This window comes from Numenius arquata, chromosome 8 (genome assembly GCF_964106895.1).
Source record: "Numenius arquata chromosome 8, bNumArq3.hap1.1, whole genome shotgun sequence".
NCBI lineage: Eukaryota > Metazoa > Chordata > Aves > Charadriiformes > Scolopacidae > Numenius > Numenius arquata.
The window spans coordinates 42,889,013-42,904,171 of record NC_133583.1 but is presented as its reverse complement, the minus strand read 5'-3'; the positions used below and the strand labels follow the sequence as shown (position 1 = coordinate 42,904,171).

The 15,159-nt window shown below is 42.3% G+C and overlaps 1 protein-coding gene across 1 annotated transcript in view; it reads right to left on the bottom strand.

Annotated features, from left to right (window-relative positions):
* Positions 1 to 1,558, bottom strand: part of ARHGAP29 (Rho GTPase activating protein 29) — a 57,361-nt gene extending 55,803 nt beyond the window's left edge. The window contains exon 1 of the mRNA XM_074151282.1: positions 1,455 to 1,558. The gene's annotated coding sequence lies outside the window, so the exon portion shown is untranslated. The remainder of the gene's footprint in view (positions 1 to 1,454) is intronic.
* Positions 1,559 to 15,159: the final 13,601 nt, after the last annotated feature.

Sequence of the window (15,159 nt, the reverse complement as noted above, 5' to 3'; positions counted from 1 at the left end):
GGGGTTGGAAGAAAACTACAGAATTTAACACAAATTAACTGCTCTAATTTCTGATTACTGTTTAAAGCCAGTACCTACGAGTACACATGAGACCATACAAATAATGCAGATAGTTATGCAATTCCAAACACCTCAAGTAGATGGAAGTAAGGTTTACATTAAACATTAAGCATAATGTTGAAGCAAGTTTCTTCTGTTCCCACATATCATTCTCATGGCTATAAAGCTGCTTTGCAATTCCGCCTTGCAATTACAGAAAAAAAAGCCCCATAACCTTCTCTCCTTTTAACAAGCGTGATATCTATTTATATCGAGACAGAGATTTTCATATTATTTAAAAGACATGCCTCTTTTAAGTCTGGCCAGCTTCAGAAGCAACTTTAAGTAGCATGATGTGTTAGACCTGTTCCTGTAGCAAGTCCATGCTTTTAAAGCTGTGTTCTTTTAGAGATGTGTTGCTTTTTTATTTTATTATTCAAACGAGCAACAAGCAGTATAATAGTGCCACCACTTTGAACACTATAGAAGTGATGACAAGGCATTTCTGAATGGAAAAAACTTAGAGAAACTTTTTTTGTAAAGTAGCAGCAGAAACAAAACTGAACAGTTTAGTACAACAGTCACCTTCTCCTCGTAAATACTAGCGTTTATGTCTGCTCCTCTTGCGTTACAAGGCAGATGGGGAAAAGTTTCCCTCACAGAACATATGCGTTTCATTACTGAGAAGTGTTTCATATTTCTTCAGGAGACTCTGGCTTTGAAAACGAAAATCCTCCACCAGCTTTCCTATAAACACCTCCAGACTCCTCTGGTTAAGAGCAAGTCATTCCCAGCCCCGCCGGAAAAAAATAAAGCGCCAGATATTTCAGAAATTTGCTCTCCCAGCACAATTTCCCCGGGGGGTGGGGGTGGGGGGGAAGAGAAGACGTTCCCGAAGGGGCCACGTCGCTCGGCCGCCGCCAGCCCCCCGGCCGAGGCCAGGGCCGCTCCCCGCGCCCCGGGCGGGGGTCGGCGCTCCGCCCTGCCCCCGCCGCGCATTCCTGCGGCAGGGCTGCCGCCAGACCGCACGTCCTCCGCGGCCAGGGCTTTCCCCGCCGCCGCCCAGTCGCGGGGGCAGCGGCGGCGCGGCAGGTAGCGGGCAGAGGCCGCGGGGACGCCACCGGGAGACGGCGTGAGGTGCGGGGCAGGGTGGGGGTGTGCCCTCGGCCCCTGTCCCGGTACCGCTCCAGGGAACCGCCAGGCGAGGAAGTAAGCTCCGAGGTACGACACCCGCACCGGGGACCAGACGGGAGCGGAAGAGGGGCGCCGGGCCCCGCCAGCCGCCCCCACTCTCCCCGGCCGCTCGCCGCCGCGCTCACCCACAGCTCCTCTCAGCGGCGAGAGGCGACGCCCCCCACCCTCCCGCCTCGGACTCGGACACGTCCCCCCTCCCCCTCGGCGGCGGCGGCCCTTACCGGAGAGCGGCGGCCGAGCGCAGGCAGCAGCCGGGCCGCCGCGGGCCCTGCGCACTCCCGCCCCGCTGCCCATGGAGCGCCCTCCCAACAGCACGGCCCGCGCCGCCGCCGCCGCCCCCGGGGTCGCCGCCGCCGCCGCTCCCGGCACCGCCCCCCTCACACCCGCCGCCTGCCGTTGGCCCGGCCGCGTGCCGTGGGGCGGGGCTCCGCGCCCGCCCCTCCCGGGGGCGGGGCCGCCGGCCACCGCCCCTCTCCCGCGGCGACCACCGGGGAGCAGCGCGGGCCCGGGGGGGGACTCGAAGGGCGGGGACGAGCGCTCGCCCGGTGCGTGGGCCAGGGCGAGCGGGAGGGGCGTGGGGCGCGACGGGGAGCGGAGAGGAGAGATGGGGCCGATAAGGCGAACAATGGCCGGTGGGAGACGGGAAGGGAGGATTCGCTCTGCAGCTCCCGCCGGACCGGCAGGAGCGCCGCACCGGCAGCCGCCCCGCCGAACGACGCCCGCTCGGCCGCGGTGCTGCCGGTCCCGAGCACGGCAGAGCCCGTGTCTCCTCCTGGAAGGAGCTCCGAGCTGCCGGGCGTTTGGGACGTGCGTTCCCACGCCTCGCCGCGGGAAAGCGGGGAGCGAGAGGGCAGGCGGCACAGAAATAACCCGTGTGCGGGAAAACAAGCTTCAGAAGGGTCCGGATTCGGGCTACGTGGTGTTCAGCAAACGGGATTTGCCCGGCGAGAAGCAAAAACACTGCGGCGAAGGGGAGAGTGCGTTTCTCGTACTCGGCCTCCCACGCCTTCTGCTCCTGAACCGAGCCCGTCATTCATTGCACGGCTCCCAGCGTTGTTACGGGGGAGGAAGATGTGCGCGTGCACACACACACACACACACAAACACACACACACACGCTTCCCTCTCCACTATACTCGGCTTGCTTTTATTTCTGGATGAGCTCTGTTGCCTCTGTTAAGGAAAATAAAAGCAGTAACAAAATCAAAATGTAACAACGCCAGGCTGTGCCCCCAGAACGGGAGTGGATTCAGCTGCACAGACAGCCCAAATTTTGGCATAATTTATCTTCTGAATTTAGTTGCATGTGCACATATATGTACATTTTTTCTGGTTAAGAAGAAGCAGCAGCTGCAAATTTCTGCTTTTCCAACATCATACAGAAACTCCAATGGATCCCAGCAGCATCAGGACCTTTAGACTCTTGTACACACTTTTGTTACATCAGCTCACAGGGACTGATGGCAGCAGTAGTTTTTCCATCTTCTACAAACCCACACTTTATTCCTCGTTAATAAAAGACCATTTGAATTCAGTAATCTCGGATCTGATGCCCAGGCTTTGGAATGGGGCTTACTTTCAATAACGTATCAAAGCTCTCATTCTTAGCCCAGTCCCTCAACCCTGGCAGTTTCAGGCTTTACATCTTGAAATTTCCCATTCTTGCTCCAATCTGCTTCCCTAGCCACTGCAGCACACTACCCATTCAGGATTTTGTGTCAGAGCACCAATATTCTCCTTGGTCCGCTCTTCCTCTCCATATACGCTACAACGTCTTCTGTTGGAAGAATTTTATTCCATTTCTTTTGGAATTTATAAAGCCTAAGACTAACCACCAAACTAAAACAAGTTGTGACATTACTTTAGTGTCAATTTTAAGTGTTGTTCAATAACTTTTCTTTACCTTAAAAAATCCTAAATAAAACGTGATGTAAATTTAGAATTCCAGTAAATAGTTATAAATTCTTCAAGTCCTCTAAGTATGGAGAAAAGCTAACAAAGAAAACAATGCCCCGAGCTTCAAAAAGATTTTGATGATTCAGGTAATTGATCCAGCAGATGTCAAAATCAGGCCAGAGTAAACAATTGTAAACTAATTTAACGGGAAAGCAAGGAACTACGGTAGGGAATGCGAGTTAAATAGTGCAATCAACAGTCACATCATCAGAAAAAGTATTAAAGGTTTATTGTGGGAAAACTCATTGAAACCATTAGATAAGTGTCCAGTAGCAATAAAAAAGATAAATAAGAAATTCCACCTATACTTATCAATAGATAGAATACAAAGCAATGGAAACTATTTGGTCTGCCAAACCTTTGTTAGAAAGAAAAGCATATAGCTTCTGCCAACTCTCTCTTCCTTACAGATGCTCTTTTTGAAAACAGAAGTGGCTTTATCTTGCCATGATTACACCATTCCCAGGCACGTTTTAGAAAATGCAAGGAAGAATAAACTCAGCTGTTTTGAGTACATACCCAGCTCTACTTCCTTCACTGTTTCTGAAGTAGACATATGTTTCATTGTGCTTCAGCCCCTCCATGCGTTAGTCTTCTCTCTCTGATCTCGGCTCCCACATAGGCTAACCTGTGTCTGTAGAAGTATATAGAAGAATTCAGCAAATTTTTTGTGTGAATAATTTATTTAAAAAAAACCAAAACTGTTCCAAAGGTCAAACTGAAAGTGACAAAAAGTAGAAATACTAGGATTACATGTTTTTATGACTCTGAAATATTTTGTTCCAGGCACTTTTGATTTAAAACATAAAAGTGTTCTACGTTGTGGGAGGCCTAGCTTCAAACATCTTTTGGAAAAAGAATTTGAGCCCACATCTGCCACATTATGTGAATGTTAAGTGAAGTTTTGGGTTTTCCTCAAAGTAAAACAACAAACAATTGCCCTTTTTCATTTTGTTGTTCAGAGCTTTTTTCCCCTCCCCATTTTCAGTTTGGCTGCCAAATTGAATACAGAGTCCTCTGCATTCCCCCTGAATCAAGACTAGCACAAAACAGCTGCAACCACGTCCCAGATCATAGTGTGTTGATTACCTCCTAAATTGCCTTGGAAAATATTACATGAAAGAGAAATGGAACAACAGATCTACCTTCAAGAAAATACAGCTTGCATAAAAGGCCAGGTCTACATCACAGCTTGCAACTTTTTCTGCAGTGGATAAACTGGAAGAAGGATTAAGGGTCTGACAGCTGCTGTATTTTGGTCACCCTTTGCTATTCTACGGGGCTAATGCCCCGTTTTAGCCAAGTATAACCTACAGCATCACTAGTGCAGGAAGCAAAGTAGTTGAGCAGGTGAAAGGTTGTTTAAAGTCACCTTTTTTCTGCACTTCATCCAACTGTCAGAGTTTGCTTGGAACAAACAATCAGTTCATTCAATGAACAATCAGTTATTAGGCAAAGAGTGAAGACTGGGGCAGTAAAAATAGTACAGTTTCTCAACAATGCGTTCTCTGAGAAGAAACACCAAAATAAAATTTGTTTTTGTTAAAAATGCTGAATTTTCCTGTGAGCAGCCACTGAAATTTCTGACTCATTAAGAGGCACTTCTGTGGTTCTTTTAACAGTTTGTTGTTTGGTTGGTTGGGTTTTTTTTCCTGATAGAGTATGAAATAAAAGCTATAGCACATCTCTTTTACAACAACAAAAAAAAAAACCAACCCAAAAAATCTATGGCGTAAACTCCAAGTACCTGTTTCTCCCTTCTCAGCGTTGAACAGTACTTTACTCACACAAAAGTCCCTTTGAAATCCAAGGAAAATCCTGCCTGATGAAAGCTACTCTACGCTGCAGCTTTCAATCACTGTTTAGAGAAGAAACATTTCTAGGTAGAAGCGTTAATGTAGCTAGAACTTGAAAAGTGACATTTGTTAAGAAACCAGTTTCTAAATACCGTCTCTGCAGAAGTGCCAAAATATTCTAGACTCGTTGGAAGATATAAATTATGAGTATATAACTTCACATGAACAATAAGAGTTCAATACAGAGCTGGGTATTCATTACTACTGTTAACTGCCATGTCAGCAAGGGAAACAACAGCTGAGAAGGGAACCCAATTCTAAACACACTCTGAGCATCACTGTAAACAAAATTAATAAACAAAATTACGTAGAGAGGTAACTTGGTAGAAGTTTCCACCTTCTGCTTACATTCCAACGAGCAGAATTTTGCTCTCAAGAAACATTTCCATAAACCATTCCTTTCTGAGACTCGTATATACAGACTCCTGGAAAAGGCCAAAATCATTTGTATATCAGAAAACAGTTCAAGACTCAGCTCCTGTTCAGGGAAATAATGTGACATTTTTGGTAAAACAAAACCTTGCCCACAGCCACAGTTTAAGTTTCAATGAACAGGCAATAAAGAACAGCTGGAACTCAAACCTGAAAATTATTTGTATAAAGTCTGAGAAAACTCAGAAAATTGTTCCCCCAGCTCCATTGCATCAACTGCTGGTTTATAAAAGAATTTATTTTTTCTCTCGCGAGATCTCCATTTTGGCTGTAATAAATGCCACCCACCTACCTGAGAACCTCAGGATACCCAGATTCATACACATTTCCTACAATATCGTACATTTCAGCCAGTGCACCAAACGCCTTAGGGGAGCCACGTGGGTGAAACTGCCGCAGCCACCACACACTGGGATGAACCTGCAGAGCCAACCGATAGAGAACAGAAACACCCCATCTCCTGCAGACGTGCTTCTCGCCCAAGGATCACCCGCCTCTTTCTTCTCAGTCCCCGTATTCAAGGCAGACCACAAAACCCTCCAAAAGATGAGCAAGGGAAATTAAAATCATAGCTTTAGCAGGTATTAAAAACCGTGTTTTTTGTTTAATGGCTCATTACAATTCACCCTCAAGATAATACCTCCATGCCTTTTAAGGTGATGAGGCCTCTCTCCTTTCTATAGGAGATAATCACTTAATCACCTCTCCCCCTGCTAGTAGTCCTCTTCTCCACTAATCTCTTCTCTATTTCACAATTATTGACTCTTTTTTCTCTGAGATGATCTAGCTGATATTTAGCCTAATGCAGAGCATTTATGAGCTACATACCATCATAAACTATTCCTCAAAAATGATGCAATGCTGGAAGTGTGATGTGAGAAATGCAACTGGACACAGAACAACTCCATTTGCTAATCCTCCAGGGAAAAAGGAGCACCACTGGCATGGGCAGCACCCTATTTCCTAACTTTTAACAAGAAGTTTCTTAAAAAACTTCCACCTTAACTAGCAATTGCCAAGGAGGACAGTGGGTGGTGAGGAATGAAAGGAAAGACTGCACGAAGGAAGCAACTTCCAGAACCTTCGCAGCTTGCCAAACACACTATTAACCAACAGTAATTACGGCAGAGGGACCTGCTGCTTTGGGAGCCAGGAGGCCTGAAGCTAACCACCCTGGCTCAGTTAACCCCACCTGCTGTACCGGTACCAGCTGGATTTAAGGGAGAGAAAGCCCAACAATTAAGGGTTAGCAGAGAAACAGGCTGTTTCTGCAGGGAACAGGAGGTTTGGCTGGTAACTGCTTGTAGGTGGTATCTTGCCAAGGGCTGTCAGCCGGGCTGTTGGTTTGATGTGCTCTGGGTAGCTGGGTTCCTGCCTGCCAGCTGAGGGAGAGCTGGTGAGCAAAGCTGTCGGTGCTGGCTTTGCCTTGCAGGAGGAGGGGGTTGCAGCATAGCTTCTGTTGGCTTTGTGTTTTGAATTAAGGGTTGGAAGTAGGTTATAAGATACAGAGATAGCGTTATGCAGTTTCTGAAAGTCCTCAGGATGCCAGGCCTGTGGGGTGCTGTGGGGGCTCCTGCTGGTGCTGGGTTTCTTTCTCCCTGCTTCAGAGGATGCCAAAATCCTTCTGAAAGCACTGACCATTGCCGCTCTCAGCTGTACAGCAAAAATTCCTTTATGTGTTCTTGATAGTTTCTAGTAGCTTAAGTGTTTGATAAGTCAGATGAAAAACAATAACAAAAAAAAGTGCGGCTAGAAACTTTTCCCTCCCCTCCATTTGCATAATTAATAACAGAACAGGAAGTAAATTCAAATGTAGCAAATAAAACCCCTAATCCTCTGCAGTTTCATAATTATTGTTAGAGAAAAATAGAGTGTTAGTTAAAAATATTTCTTTGCTAGAGAGAACAGTGTATATCAGGTTGGAAGAACAGGTAAGGTCCTTAAGTAGCAATGCACTGCATTACATGTGGTTAAGTGGTTTCTATTTCCAGATCTATGCTTTTGCCTCTTCCTTCCTTCTCCTGTCTCTGATGTTATGGCATGATTGTCCAAATCCAGTCCTGACTTAATGATCCAGGTTAAAAGAACCCCTATGCTTAAAGGTCTTTCAGTTCACTGGGATTATTTTGCCAAAAGAGGGAGTATGGCTTGCCTCAACGCTGGCAAACCCAAGCGTAATCGTTTGTGATGGGGTAGGGAGCTGCAACCTCACAACCAGCTTTAGGTGAAGCGGGAATAATTTTTCTCATTGTGGCTTAGGGTTTTCTGTGCTCATCTCACAGATTCTATTTGGCTTCCATACACAGTTTTGTTGCCAGGGATCATATTTTTATGTTGGAGCCTAGACAAATAAAAGAGAGACTCAGCTAAAGATCAGTACCGTTGATACCTCAGCTGTTGCACAGTTTGTGCAGGAAGAAACTGTTTCATATTCAGTTTTTATGCCAATATATCTGTTTCAGAAACAATGATATGTTTTCTGTTTGGATTTTTTCCCACTTTGGGAGGAAAAAAAAGAAGAGTTTAAACCAAAGCTGCTTGCAATTATATAGGCAAAAAGCCTGCTTGGTACAGCACTCATAACAAGATATGTTATTCTCAGTATAGATATCCTCCTAAGAGTGTAAGTGAACTTTGTTTAATGGGTGTATTTAACAAAAAGGATAGCTGATATCAACTGGTAAGGACAACCGAGCTAATCATGGTGAATTTTTGAATCATAGTGACTTACGTTATAACAGTATATCTGAACTGCAGCTAGGGGACCACTCAGATATAGAGGAGGGAAAGGTGATGAACTGCATTATCCTGTAAATGACTAATGGCCAGTATTTGGTACTTCAGGACCAAAAAGGACTAGAAAATACAGGTTATTCTCATCATTACTGAGCAAGGTATAGTTTACCCTTATTATAGCTCATAGATAATTAAGATCTATGCTAAAGTAGATCTGATTATTCTGCTTTCTAACTACAGAGGCAGCATCTGACCACGATATTACCAAGACTAGGAAAACATAATCCAGCTATAATGTATGGCTTATATGGAGTTTTACTGAATTTCATGTGCTGGTCACGTTACTTGAGGAAGTATTTTTTTGTACAAGGAGCTCATTCAGCGGTTTTCATCCTGGACTTTATAACTTGAATATCTCAGTCAAGTTATTTCTAACTACTTCTTACCAAGCGTTGTATTACAGCCTGCTTTGTAATACAGTAGTCTTAATCATCTGTATTAATTTAGGTCTTTAAAATGACATCCCAATCTACTGAACATTGGTGAGTATATATATGCTAAAAAATATAATATTAATGGAGTTGCTAAAGCGATTTCAATGTTTCAAAGGTTTTGAAAGTGCGGTGCTCTTTCTTTTGGTGTTAGTGAATTCAGATCAATAACTTGAGGCAATATTTTCATGAGGATTTTGTAGCATATAACTAGATTAACAACACAGGTGAGCCTCAGGAGAGAGCTCTACTCCTAGTCCTGCATAACAGTTTACATAGTTTGTCAGTGGCATTTCTCATCTAAAAAACTATGCTCACGTCTGTCAATGATAATGGTGAATGCCTCTTGATCATGAATATGAACTTCAGAGAAAGCTTCAGGGAGAGCACTTGCTACTCTAACATTATTTGACATGATCAACATTCCATAGTGGGCCAGGGACTGAGCTTTTCCACCCATCGGCATTTCCTTTCTTTCGAAGTATTGGATCTTCACTACAGTGATATAACTACAAACAGAGGAAGGAAACAACTTTCATGCAGTTGTGAGACTTGTCCATGTGAACAAATCTGGTATAAATAAATGCAAGTAGAAAAGATACAAGTGTTGGCCTGTTAAGGGCGAGAAAGTTACTGAACCCCTCCTAAATATCTTTGAGCATGCTAACGCCTGAACTCTTGTGAAAAAGCTTCGGTAAAAATAGTGAACTCTATTCAGTTGCTGATGAAACAGGTGAAGATGCCTGGTCCCAAGGGACAATTTGTGACCTGATCTCAGCTGTGAACCTTCCCAAAGTGCAGCACCTAAATTCATGAAGGGGATTTCCTACTGACCTTAATGGCTCTTTGCTCAGGGCACGAACAGGTTGTTCAGCTGTCCTATAATGAGGCTCCTAAATCTTCCTATTCATATTATAGGGAGTGTAGGTGCCTAATACAGGATTCCCTGCAGGCCATGGGCTGTGACACCAAGTGTTACCAGCCCATCAGTCTCTCACTGGACTTTGCCCAAAAGTTGCTAATCCAACACCAACAGTGGTTTGTCTGTTTTGTTTTGTTTCCTGTTTTTGCTTTAAATAGTAATGATGAATCTGATTAGCTACAAGACAGCAGATGCTATTGTAATATAAGATTCGAATAACAGATGTGAGAACAGACTCTGGCCTTGGTTTAAATGACATATGTTATTTATTATTATTTATCATTTTCTTGTGCAATGGAAGCCAGGTTTTCTGCTCTTTGAGAAATTCCTTACTGAATAATAAGTACAAAATCAGGACTGTTCTTATTTGATGCATATATATAAATCTGAGAATATAAAATTGCTGTATCTAAAAGAGCAGTATGTGTTTTGAAATACGATACTGATCACAAAAGGGTTAAGTGATAAGCTAATAGAACTGATCTATTTCTGTCATCTCACCTATGTAAAATAATCCAACATGATACTTACAATTGAAGGTCAACAAAGGAAGTGTGTAAAGCTCTTTACTTTTGGTTATGTATATGGCATAAAAATACAGAGTACAATTCATTACATTGAAAACCACAGTATTTTAACAATTTTATTCTGACAAAAGCCATGTGGCTGCACTTACTGATAGCTATTAAAAAGGAGTTTAGTTTTGGCAAATATTATTTTATAAATCTGTAGCCCTAATGAGACAACCAAATTAGATATAAATAGAAAACTGCAATATTAAATAAAAATAAATAACTCAAGCCCTGCTTGTTTATGTCCAGGTTATTACTGGTTCATTGGCACCTCAGCAGTATGGAACTGTTTTTCATAAGAGCATGAATGAGAAATCCAAGTTGACAGGTTTGCACATCTGGTGAATGGAAAGGCCACTGATGCTGCCTGAGCGACGGCAGAACGCACTCTGACTGGAGACACTCCTCAGCTTTTCTCCTGTGAGCCTTGGTAGGAACACATGGGGATTCCCTGCAAGTACCCCAGCTGCCCCCATGGTTCAGAAAGACAGTGGTCCCCACATATGATGGGGTGCCTCTGTGAGGAGACTTAGATCACATATTGGGTCAAAGTGACTGCAGATAGAGCCCTTGTGCTTTGGCAGACGCTGCTGGTAGCTGCTCTGGGAAGAAGAGTCCAAGTAGGTACGAGCCTATGGAGAGGAAAATTCCATTCTCTTAGAACCAGAGGTCTTTACTGAGGGCAGGCCACAAACCTGGGCTGGTTCCTTCCTTACCACCCTGATACTGCTTTGTGGAGCAGTTTTGGAGACCGTCCTCTTCAGACAGACGGCCTCCAATTCAAGATTTAGCCAGGAAGCAGCATATAATCAAGAGAGCAACACTGGCAATCTTCTTTAGCGTAGGAATGTGACTCCAGTGCTGATGGAGAATTTGCCATCTAATTTCAGTAACTTCTTCTAACCAATAGAAAAATCTCTAAGACAGGCTTGGCTGCCAAACATTACATGCTTTGAAGTCTGCTGGCAGGTAAGAGCTGCATGTCAGTGACCTACAAAAACATCAAAAGGCATGTCAGGGAATGCTGTTGCAAGGGCTGGAAACTGGAAATCTTAAAGAATATCCTCAAAGATAATATTAAAGGACTTCAAAGGTAGGAGATACGTAGAAAATCAACAGCACTGGTCAAAATCAGAGAAACAAAAATTTTCTCTGACTTGAACAGAAGTTGGAAAGGAAGTAAAAGGGAGAAATGTACTGCTTTTTATGATCACGTGTGTACACGTACTGTGTAAGCAACAGCTATCTTGTCTTCAGGGTGCGTATATCAGTACACTCAGAATATAAATATATATATATACACAGTTAATGTCTCAAAAGGAGACTAGTAATTGATATCCGTATTTTCTTTTTACTTGCCTATCTAAAAGTGCTGTATAATATAATTTTAATAACAATTTATGCCAGTGTAGCAAGTATGTAATAGTGAAAGACACCATCATTAAAGATTAGGTCCTTCACATAACCTGCCAGAATTCACATGTGGGACTTAAAAGACTCCAAGTGAAGGCATTAATGTAGGAAATTTACTCAGCTATGGATTAATCTCAATACTATAAACCTTTTCATAATCTCTGGTACTTTATCTCTTAAGTAAGGATTTTTCAGCAATAAAAACCTAACATGAGAACGTAAGTTTTATGTAGAAGGAGCTTTGTAACTGGAAATAGGTAATGCTTCAAAATTAGAATAACCAGACAGGGTAAGACCAAGAATCCAGTAAGACCAGTATTCTAGTTCTCATAATAGCCATGAATGGATGCTTAAGGAAGATATGGAACACCAGGCAGGAATTCATAATACTTTTCCTAACCTTCTAGACGTTTGCAGCTGAGAAACTTCCTGAGCCAAATGTGATTTCTGTATATCTAGTAATTCTCAGTGAATTCTTCTCCCATGAACTTGTGTAGTCTTCTCCTGAAACTAAACATTTAGCAAACACAACATCCTGTAGCAGGGAGTTCCCAGCTTTACAGACACTGTGAAGAATTATTCTTCTCCCTCTCCTAGTTTTGCTGTCCGAGAGTCACAGCTACTTGTCCTGAGATTCAGTCTGGGTTTCTGAATCTGGCTCCTGCCACAAAACCTGTTCTGTGAAGACAGGCTCTATAGGAACAAGCTGCAGGAACGGGTCCTCTACCAATGCCATTGTGCAACGAGTGAAACAGCAGCAGAGGAACAGAAGCAGAGGAAATAGCAGCAGTGTATGACCTTGAACATCAAAATGACCATGTGAGGACATTTTCAAAATCCATTATAGCATACTTGTGTATGGCTGTGTAGTTTACCATGGTGCCAGAGTGCACAGGGCTGTAGTTAAAATGCCATTGCTATTTTTTTTTTTTTCCTTTTTATGAAGTTCTGTTTTCAGTTTTCAGTGTGTAGCAGGATTCCCAAGTATGGGAGAATCTGCTACCACTCTGGACTTGTATCACTGCCTATGCACTGGGGATGCATAACAGAAACAGTTTTGGGTTTGTTTTGTTTTGTTTTGTTTTTTTTAATTCCAATGGTAAGCACTGATTCTCTGTAGCCTCCAGTGTGGATGGAGAAGCTTACAGGCAGATGGTACAGTAGATCACAATTTTCCTGCTTTGCATCCATACAATTAAAAAAAGTAAAATCTGTGAAAAAGAGTGCTGTTGAATATATCAGATACAGTAAGAAGGGTTAAACTGTTCAGATCACCTGCTTCAGGTGCAACATAAAACTTTAAACCTTTTTTTTTTTTTTTTTTTTTTTTTCCTCCAGGAGAAAAACAAACAGTTCCCTTGTCCCTAGGGTGGTAGCAAGCCCTAACAAGGAAAAGCAGGACACATTCCTTCCTTTATAACTAGTCACTGAATTGCTCCCAACACATTCCAGATCTGGTAGGATAGCTTAATTGTCTTCACCTGGAGGCCACTGCCTGAATTCCTGTCAGTTAATATAACACCTATGGAGTGAGGCATCACGATTTCTTTCTGATGAAAGTGGGTTATGCACCCAGTCCCACGGTGAGGAGCAGTTTCATAGGTTCATTTGCATGTGAAGATGTACGAGTTTCCTGGGTGTAACTGTGCCTATAAAAGTTAGAGTCTAAGTGTCATCAAACATGATTCCTCCCTAAAGACTTAGAATAGATATGTGAAAGATGAAGAACTGTTTATTGTAGTAAGTTGTGGTTATGAGTGAAATTTTTAATTGCTTCCTTTACAATGAAAGTTCTGTATGGAGAAGGGAATGCTGCTGGTTTGCTTTCACTGGTGGTGGAATAGGGAAACTGCTGTAACAATTCATGATCAGATGTGCAGTGTTATTTCATAAGGCAGCTGAAATTTTGCAAAGCTATTTGGACAATAATTCTTGTCACAGAATGTTATCAACCAGTGCTCTGGGTCATAATTCCCCATTTGTGTAGCTACAGATACCATTCACATGGAACATCAAGAGGAGTCCCAGCATTCAAATCCTAAATCAGTAGTAAATCAGCAAGTTTATATCTTTTTCCAAACAAGCAGCTAGACAATTAGACTAGAAAAATAAAAATATTTAAGCATATGGACTCAAAGTAATTTCTCATTGTTATGTACTTTTTCTGTTCCTACAATTTATGAAGCATTTTGTAATAAGCTTTGAAACTTCACTTGTGTTGCCTGATTCTGTTCCAAGTGAAGTGAAATGTTAGTGTTACTGATAAAGACTCTGGAATAACACTGGAAACAGTTGCTTCCTGGAAAACACTTTGACAGTCTGGTGAGGCATCAGGGAGTTCCACTAGAAAGCATCTTATCACAGTATTGCATAGATAGCCAGAATAAGTTTCAACATAGTCCAGTGATGGTTCTTTATTCATATGTCCACTGCAGAAATCAAAATATGGTAACTAAGACCAGAGTGTCTCTAAGGCTTGAAAATCATGGTAAACATGACTCCAAAAGAAGTAAAAATGTACAAGACCACAACCAGGATGATAAGCAACAGAGTGAGAATATTAACAATTTTATTTTTACCCATTTTACCAATTTATATATTTTATTGAGCAGCATAATGATTTAACGTGAGGGTTCTGACAACAAAATGAGATAATTATGTAAGTGGGAGACAAGTACAGGGGGGAATGACAAAAAAAATCTGCATAAGTAAAGGCATCTGTTTTACCAATGCTATCCTGATATATCCCTTAGTGTTAATCTAATCTAAAGTAGACTGAAAGTTTATATAGACCAGAATTTTGAATTCCTGTGGACAAAAACCCAAATATTGCTTTTTGAAAGTTGCATACAGTTATCATATGTTGTATACTCTTGTATATATCCTGTATCAACAAGTCTGTATTTTGGGTTGTGTTCAGAGATACTGGAAGCTATAGCTTCCAGTCCTGTAGCTGCTTGTGATTAATTTCAAATTAAACCTGAGAGGCAGAGGGGCCTTAAACACGTACAAGGCTCCTACTAGAGTGAAATGAATGGTATAATTTTCTTCTTAAACTCAGAAGATTTAAGTTCTGTGGTAAACAACAAAAAGCATCTGACAACGTTAGTCACTTTAATTTTATTTTACAGATCACTCTCTGGATACTCATATCAACTATTTCAGTTATATAGGCATTCCTAGGAACTTTTTTTGTCTTTATGTAAAGAACCTTAACATACCACAGGAAAGGAATGGAATACCAGTTTCTCAGGTGTCTCGTACAAATATGCTTCTTCATTGTTCCCAGAACTACTGAAACATTACCCAAAGTTGACTAACAGTTATTTAGACTGGTTTAACTCCTGTAACAGCAGAAGGAATATGCTTATTAAATACACCTTTGGTAAATTAAATGAAAAATTAAGAGCTCTATAGTTGCACTACTCATATTAGTTCTGCACAATGGGTTTTACAGATACTCTATAAAATCAAAGTTATGAAGGCAGAGAGGCTTATGTTGTTTCACTGGTGATAAGCCCCTACTGTACAGATGTTCACTTTGGCTG